This window comes from Coenobita brevimanus, chromosome 68, assembly GCF_032717465.1.
Source record: "Coenobita brevimanus isolate Jiangsu-jjx chromosome 68, ASM3271746v2, whole genome shotgun sequence".
Lineage (NCBI taxonomy): Eukaryota > Metazoa > Arthropoda > Malacostraca > Decapoda > Coenobitidae > Coenobita > Coenobita brevimanus.
In genome coordinates, this window is record NC_137021.1 from 22,559,219 (window position 1) to 22,567,923 (window position 8,705).

At 41.6% G+C, this 8,705-nt stretch overlaps 1 pseudogene; it reads left to right on the plus strand.

Annotated features, from left to right (window-relative positions):
- The first annotated feature begins 455 nt into the window (after positions 1 to 455).
- On the plus strand, positions 456 to 576 carry LOC145405965 (5S ribosomal RNA; annotated as a pseudogene).
- Positions 577 to 8,705: the final 8,129 nt, after the last annotated feature.

Sequence of the window (8,705 nt, forward strand, 5' to 3'; positions counted from 1 at the left end):
TAAGACAGGGATCAGTGCTAGGGGCCAAAATAAGTTCAATAACTATGGATTCACTAAGCAGAATGATGAGGGAAAAAGAAAGTAATTGGAAAATAGGAAATGTAAGGATAAGCCCATTAATATTTCAAGATGATATCATGGCAATAGAGGAAAATTACAAAATACAGGCTACAATAAACACAATTGAAGTATTTCTAAAATAAAAAAGACTAGAAATTAATGAACATAAAACAAAGCAATCAGCATTAGTAGGCAAGGGAAAAAGAGTAAAAATAAATGGTAAAGAAATTGTAAGAACACAAAGTCATAAGTACCTGGGAATAATTATACAAGAAAAAGGGAAACAGAATATTAAAGTGGAAAATATGATAAATAAAGCAAGGGTAGCAGCAAATGAATGTATTAACATCATAAATAGAAAAGAACTGAAAAAAAGTAGAATTGAAATAGCGCTAAAATACGGCCATGCCACGTTGAGTACACCGCTTCCCGTCCGATCAGCGAAGTTAAGCAACGTTGGGTCTGGTTAGTATACTTGGATGGGTGACCGCCTGGGAACACCAGATGCTGTTGGCATCCCTACGTGTTAAGTGGGGTTGGTGGAGGATTAGTGCCCCTCCCTGTAAAACAATTAACTTTAAGCCCTTGACCACCCCGTTTGGGATACATGGCGTCTGGCAATGGATGGGTATTACCGATAATGTTGTTTGGAGGGGAAAGTGGGAAAACATTAAGAGAAAAAGAAAAGAAAGCTCTAAATAATGTTCAGACTCCGTACTTAACAAAATTAATCAAGGTACCAAGGACAACACCGAAATGTGCTTTATTATATGAAACACAGGAAGTAAAAATAGAACACAAAATTAATCAAAGAAAACTTGAATATTACATTGAACTCAAGAATAGGGAAGAAGACGTTGTTGAAGTAAAGATGAGAAAACATTGTGAAGATTTTGAAAGAGAGTACGTGAGAGAAATAAAAGACATTAAAGAAAAGTACAGCATACCTGAAGACTTAGAAACATTAGAAGAGAGAGTGGCAAAAAGGGTAATAAAAGAAAAAATAATGACAAAAAATAAAGAAGAAATTTGTGAAGACATGAGAAAAGGGAGTAAGACAAAGGAATCAGTGGAACAAGAACTAGGCCAACAGAGATACCTAGAGGAAATAGAGTTTGAAAGCGCAAAGATTATATTTTTTATTCGAACCAGAATGCTAGAAGTGAAGGAAAATTATAAGAAAAAGTATGAGCCTAACCTTATATGTGACATGTGCCAAGAAGAGAATGAAAATCAGCATCATTTATTCATATGTGAAGCATACGAAGATTTAACAAGCGACATTAAAGGAAAAGAATCAATAACAGAAATACTAAAACAAAATGAATTACAGGTTGTAGTAAATACAGTGGGCAGAATAATGAAACGAAGAGAAGTAATTATGAATATAAGGAGCAACATAGAAATGAACAATAGAGACTGAGAAAAAAAAAATAAAAAATAAAAATAAATAAATAAGCCATCTTGTTTAAAGACAAGAACTCCCGGATGGGAGTAGGCGCCAACAACAACAACAACAAGAGATGTAATATGATCTTTCCAAGATAAATCCCATAAGAATGAAACCCCAGGTAAGTTTAAGGATGATGCAGGATTAAACTGGATATTATTAAACATTAGTGGGTACACCTGTGGAAGATTTTGTCGGATTGAACGGTGTAAGAACTGAGTCTTTGATGCATTAAAAACAATTGTTTTTACCCCAGTCAGAGATAAGAGGCATGTCAGATATTAGGTGTGCCACAGCCTTAACCCAGTTTGTTGAAGTAACTGCTGAGATGGTCGTTGCGGGAAGGGAATGGACAGGGAAAGGGTGGAATCATCAGCATGTGAGTGGATAGGTTAGATGTACAGCTTAGATGATCATTGATGAATCAAAGGGAGAGAGTTAGTGATAGGACAGAGCCCTGAGGAACACCGCTATCAATTTGGGGGAGGCGGTGGCTGAATCGGTAGAGAGGCGGCTTACAGTCCTGATGGACCCAGGTTCGAATCCTGGCTGGGGCAGGGGACAGTTTAAGGATTTGAATTTCATAAAAAAAAAGAAAAAAAAAAAAGAAGCAAACTTTCCTGATCTACCAGATGACCCGCCGACATGTCGTAAAAATACCCCCGCTAATACCAATACACCAGTCCTGTATGAGACAGCCTTAGCATGTATTCAGTATGGACGGTGGGTGTTATCGCCGAAGTGGTGACATGTGGAGGTGTAGGAGGACTACTGGGCCCTGGGATAGGCTACTGCCCCCAAGATATAGGACCTGAAGCCTTTGCCCAGAGTCGGACACATTAAAAAAAAAAAAAAAATAGATCTAGGAGTAGAATGCTGCCGTCTACAGCAGCAGCTATAGAACTACCAGAAAGGAAGCTATAGATGAAGGAACATATATAAGAATAGTAACCGTAAGAGGGCAGTTTGGAAATTAAAGATTTATGCCAGATTCGATCGAAAGCCTTTGAGATGTCAAGAGCAATGGCATGCTTATGCCAAAGTCTCGAAAGGAGGATGACTAGGAGTCTGAAAAGTAGGTGAGAAGATCGCCAGTGGAGCATCCATGACGGAACCCATATTGACGATCAGAAAGAAAGTTGTGATAGGAAAGATGCTTTAAAATTTTTCTGTTAAGAATAGACCCGAAAACTTTTGAGACACAGGATGTTAAAGCAATTGGGCCATGGTTAGATGGTAGGGAATGGACACCCTTGTTTGGGACTGGCTGAATGAGAGCAAACTTCCAGCTAGAAGGAGAGGTGCAAGTTGATAGAAAAAGACAAAAGAATTTACCTAGGCAGGGTGTGAACACAGAAGTACAATTCTTGATGACAACTGTAGGGACCCCATCAGGCCCAAATGCCTTGTCAGTGTTGAGGCCACTGATGGCTGAAAGACATTTTAATGTCAGCCATGAGAAAGTCAGAGGGGAGATGTGATGGAGGAACACCACTGGAATCATCTAAGGGGAATTGGAGGAGAAAGTCTCAGCAAAGAGATATGCTTCGTCAGTAGAAGAAATAGTTACAGAAGCATCAGAGTAGAAAAGAGGAGAGAAGGATGATGAGGTAAAGTTGTTAGAAAGGTTTTTGGTAAGGTACCAGAAGGAGCAGGAAGAATTCCACATAGAGAGTTGAGTGCATTTATTACAGATGATTTTTTTTTTTTTTTTAGCAGAACGAGGAACAGACGTAGCATGATTCCGGGCAGAAAAAAAAAAAAAAAATGTGATTCAGTGATGGGTCGGCTCCGGTACCTTTTATAGGCCCTCTCCTTGTTGTGGACTTCATTAGAACAAGCGCGATTAAACAAAGGCTTTTTTTTGCATTAGTCAAAGGATATGAGAAAGGAATGTATGCTTCCATGCCAGAGAGAATAACTTCCGTAATGCACATGGAAAACTCAGATGGCTCCCAGTCATGGAAACAATAATCATTCCAGTGAAAATCAAGGAAGTTCTGCCTGAAAGCCTCTCAATTACAAGCTCCAAAGTGCCACAACCGACGTTTCATTGGAGGGTTCACAGGCCATACTGGAGCAATCGGATAGGTTAGGGTTAAAAGTTGGGAATGGAGGAGCCCAATGGAGAGCAAAAATTAACAGCGTAAGCAGAAGGATTAGTTGTAAGGAAGAAATCTCCAAGGCGGTCAGGGATACGGGTAAGATGCTACACAAGCTGCACTAGGTCATTAAGAATAGAAAAGAAATAGACTTGTTCACCTGGTGCATCAGTGAAAGGAGAGGAGAGCCAAAGGTGGTGGTGAACACTGAAATCTCCTAGAATGGAGATTTCAGAGAAAGGAGGCACAGATAGGATGTGTTCCAATATGGAAGTGAGATAATCAAAGAATTTTTCATAGTCAGTAGAATTAGGGGAGAAGTAAACAGCACAGATATATTGAGTCAGAGAATGGCAGGAAAGCTGAAGCCACAGAGCAGAGAATTCAGAAGAATCAAGTTCAGGAACACGAGAACAAGAAACGTCGTTATATACATATACACGAGAGCCACCTTTGGGTTTGAAATGAGTATGGAGAAAGTAGGAGGATACAGAGAAGGGTTTGATATCGGCTGCCTCAGACAGCTGAGTATGAGCTAAGAAGAGTAGGTGAAGTATAAAGGAGGAAGAGTGGTGCTCAACAGAGAGAAATTTAGAGGAAAGGTCGCGAATGTTGCAGAAATGAAGACGTGTGTCAGACAGTTTAAGGGGATGAGGTTTATGGGGTGCATAGGTTTATTGCTGGAACAAGTTCTTTTGGGCGAATTGGTCCATTTGAAATATGTTCCTGGGGAAATGGGAGCATAGTGGAACATATGATAGATTCAGTCAGTAAAATTAGGTCCATGGTGTAAATAGGAACACAGGAGAAAATGGGTTCATAAGGATCTAAGTTTATTTCCCTGTAGAAGGAAACAATCCAGGAGTGGAAGTATGTTCAGGGTGTAAATAGGTCTGATTGTGAAACTAGGCAGGCCAGTGGTAAAATTAGTTACAAGGAAGAAAGTAGGTCCAAGAAGGGAGGATAGGTTCGTGAAATAATGTCCATGGAGAATAATATGCCCATGGGTAAAATGGGTCAGTGAGAAAAATGTCAGTACGGAAAACAGGTCCAGGTAGAAATTAGGCTCATAGGAAAATCAGGGCAAGATAAGCCTAAGAGGAGAAATATGACCATGGAAGGGAATCGGCACAAGGGGGTTCATGAGGAAAAATTTTCAGTGCGGGAGTCCATGAGGTGTCAGTAACTGAGCGGAAGTTTGAACCTAATGGGTGTCGCGATGGGTTTATGTGCTAGTTATGATAAGAAACATCAGGTAGAACCGAGTCACTTGTTTCTTACATTCCACTCAATAACAGTTAAGGCCAGGCGCACATTGAGGTGCCAGGCAGGCCAGCACAAGGTAAATACAGGGCATGGCAAGGCATCACTGCATAGGGCAGAATAAATGTACTGTGCACATGTAGCGGAAGTCAGTCATCGTTTAGGTACCGTGGTAATTGCAGTTGCGAGTTACCATTGGGAATCCTACCATGACACTGTGTACGAGTAGGAATTGAATATTATATCTCCCCCGCCCCCCTCTCTCTCTCATACATGCACACACACGCTCTCTTCCCGTCTGCCTGACTGGAATAAATGCATTGCATCACAACAAAAGAAAAGGGGCAAATTCCTAATTGCATTCTGCATATATGCATATACAGAGGTACGTAATATTCATTCCTACTAAGATAATATAATGACTGTCCTTTATAGTGCAGAAAGCTAGCAATATCAGTCAGAATATCGTCCTTCACTTTCCGTCTCATACAGTCAAGATGATTGTTGTCATACAGAACTCACTCCCAACATGGACGTCATGGTGTTGACCGTGCTGCATATGTGAGCGAATCTGCTTTTCAACACCTGTGTAGCTGAGGCAACCACACGGACCTCTGCTGCCAGGCGCCGCTGTGTGCGCAGGCTATCTTGTAATAACTATCGGCACATTTCTGCGTTGCCCTGTGCTAAGTTTCCTTTGTTTTAATGCGAACCTGGCCACGTAGTCTACCGTCATTAGGATTAATATCCAAATCCCAATTCCCACATTAGACATGGGCTGTGTACTAGTATACCGGCTAAGCATTACATTTAACAAAAAATCATTTCAAGATGAGAATGGTGTTGGGATTATGTGGTCAGTTTCCTTGAGCTGTGTGAATCCTCATGTGAAGATGAAAGTGGCGGCAGAAGAAAAATTCTTCGTGTTCATGTATTTTTTGTGTTTTTTCTTTTTCCTATAGAGTTTGAGGCTATGATTTTCACAAGTATTGCATACACACACACACACACACACACACACACACACACACACACACACACACATATATATATATATATATATATATATATATATATATATATATATATATATATATATATATATATATATATATATATATATATATATATGCTTGATGAGATGCAGTTTGATTTATGCCAGGTAGGGGGACCACTGATGATATATACATTGTTCGTCAGCTTCAGGAAAAATATATTGGAATTAGAAGGGAGGATCTTTATTTTGTTTTTGTTGATTTGGCAAAGGCATTTGACAGAGTCCCTAGAGAGGTGGTGAAATGGTCGATGAGAAAGCTTGGCTTGGAGGGGTGCCTGGTTAGGGTGGTTATGGCTATGTATGTGGGTGCTCACACCCAGGTAAGAGTGAATGGAGATTTGAGTGATGAGTTTTCCGTGAATGTTGGTGTGCATCAGGGGTCAGTCTTGAGTCCCATGTTGTTTATCATGGTACTTGAAGCCCTTTCACGTGACTTTAGAAACGGACTCCCGTGGGAGTTGTTGTATGCTGATGATTTGGTGTTGATTGCAGAGAACGAAAGGGAGGCGGAGGAAAGTTTTCGGAAGTGGTGAGATGGTATGGGGCACAAGGGTTTAAGGGTAAATGCAGATAAAATAAAATTGATGATATCTAGGGTTGGCGGCAGTACTGTCAAAGACGAGAGAGAGTAGCCATGTGCAGTATGCCGCAAGGGAGTGGGAAGTAATTCCATCTTGTGCGGTGTGTGTGATAAATTGGTGCATAAGAGATGTAGTGGTATCAGAGGTAGACTGCGAGATAATGCTGATTTTTTGTGTACGGCATGTCGGGGTGAGCGCAGTTGGAGATTGTCAGACGTGAAAGGATTAAACTTGCTGGTGAATCTCTTGAGTGTGTGGAAGAGTTTTTTTTTATTTGGGAGACATGTTGCGTGCTGGAGGTGGGGCTGGAGCTAGCTCTATGGCTAGGGTGAGAAGTGGTTGGAAGAAGTTCAGGGAGCTCTTGCCTCTCCTGACATTGAGAGGACTCTCCCTACGTGCTAAGGGGTCTTTGTAAGCAGCATGTGTTGGGAGTGTAATGCTGTATGGTAGTGAGACCTGGGCATTGAAGGAGGAAGATATTCGCCGGCTCAGATGTGCAGTGCGTCCCTGCGTCCGAGGCCTGGAGGGGCTGGGTTTACGATGGAAGAGTTGAGAGGTAGGATTGGACTGGAGTGTATTGGTGTTGTGATGAGGAGAGGTAGATTGAGGTGGTCTGAACATGTGGAGAGGATGGGGGATGATAACTGGGTGAGGAAGGTGAGAAGTGTTAATACTGGGGGTGGGGTTATGAGGGGTAGACCGAGAAAGACATGGGACGAGGTCATTAAGTGTGACCTCAGGGTTAAGGGACTGAACAGGGAGGCTGCAATGGATAGTGCAGCGTGGAGAGCTGCCATTAGGTGACCAAGGCCGATGCCTTCCTCCCAGGCCAATCTGCACATTTTCCACATCCATTCTACTGCTGTCTCTCCCCCGTGCTTCAGGATTTCACCACACACTCCATCAGTTCCTGGAACTTTCCCCATTTTGACTTTATTGCTTCCACAAGTTTCATCATACTGATTTCTTCCTCTCTTCTCACATCACTCCTTCTCCCAACCATTTCCCAGCCACTTATATTTGCATTACTTTCATTCTATATGTTCAAGAATTCCATAAAGTGTTCTCTCCATCTACTCACTTTTTCTTCCTTCTCCACTAGTAATATACCATTTTTATCTTTCACTCCCCAGCTAAGTGCTTTGGCACCCTGTATAACTTTCTTTACCTCCTTAAAGAACATTTTCTTACATTCCCTGCACTTTACACTCAAGTTCCTTCCCAATTCCTCATCCACTCTCGTTTTACGCTATCTTACTAATCTTTTCACCTCTCTCTTCCTCTCTACTAATAACTCTCTCTTCCGTCTCTCAACTTCTTCCACGCCCCTGTTTCTCATCCACTCATTATATGCTTTCTTCTTTTGTGCCACAGCCTCTCTCACCTCGTCAATCCACCGTACTGTTCCCTGCACCCCCTTTCTTCTCCTCACCCCACACACAACCTCACATGGTGCATAGATTTCTTCTGTGCATATCTTGCACACGCTTTCCACATCCCCCATCAGCTCCAATCTATATTTACCTAATCGCCCCTCCACTTCCCTCTTATATTCTGCCGTTTTTTGATCCTCTTGTAACTTTTCCACTCTTCTTGTACGTATTACTTCCTCCTGTATTTCCCTTCTTCTATTTCTCCACTTTATTTGCACTTTAATTCTGACCACCACCAAGTGGTGGTCCGATAGTCCACTCCCCCTACCTCTATATACTCTTACATTCATTACACATCTTTTCATCTTTTCATCCACACAAACATAATCAATCATTGCCTTCTGTTCATTCAGTTCACTACCCGCCTTCTCAAAACCCGCCATGTATTCCTGTGGATCATTTTGTGCCTGAAGAGAGTATTAACTATCATCAACCCTCTCCCGGCACAAATGTCTACTAAAATACTGCCATTCTCATCCACTCACCAACTACTTCAACATTCCCATTCCCTACTTTTCCATTCATAACTCCAGTAAAAAACACTCTCTCATTCCTTTCAAACTTTTCCATGCACGCTTCCACATTTGTCCAGAACTCTTCTCTCACTCTGCTTGCACGATCTTGCGTTGGTGCATACAAGCACACAATCGCCCATATTTGTAGTGCAACTTTCAATCTTACCCGTACGATCCTCGAGCAAACTGATCCATACTCCTTTATATTCTCCCTCCATCTGTTACTCACAACAATACACACTCC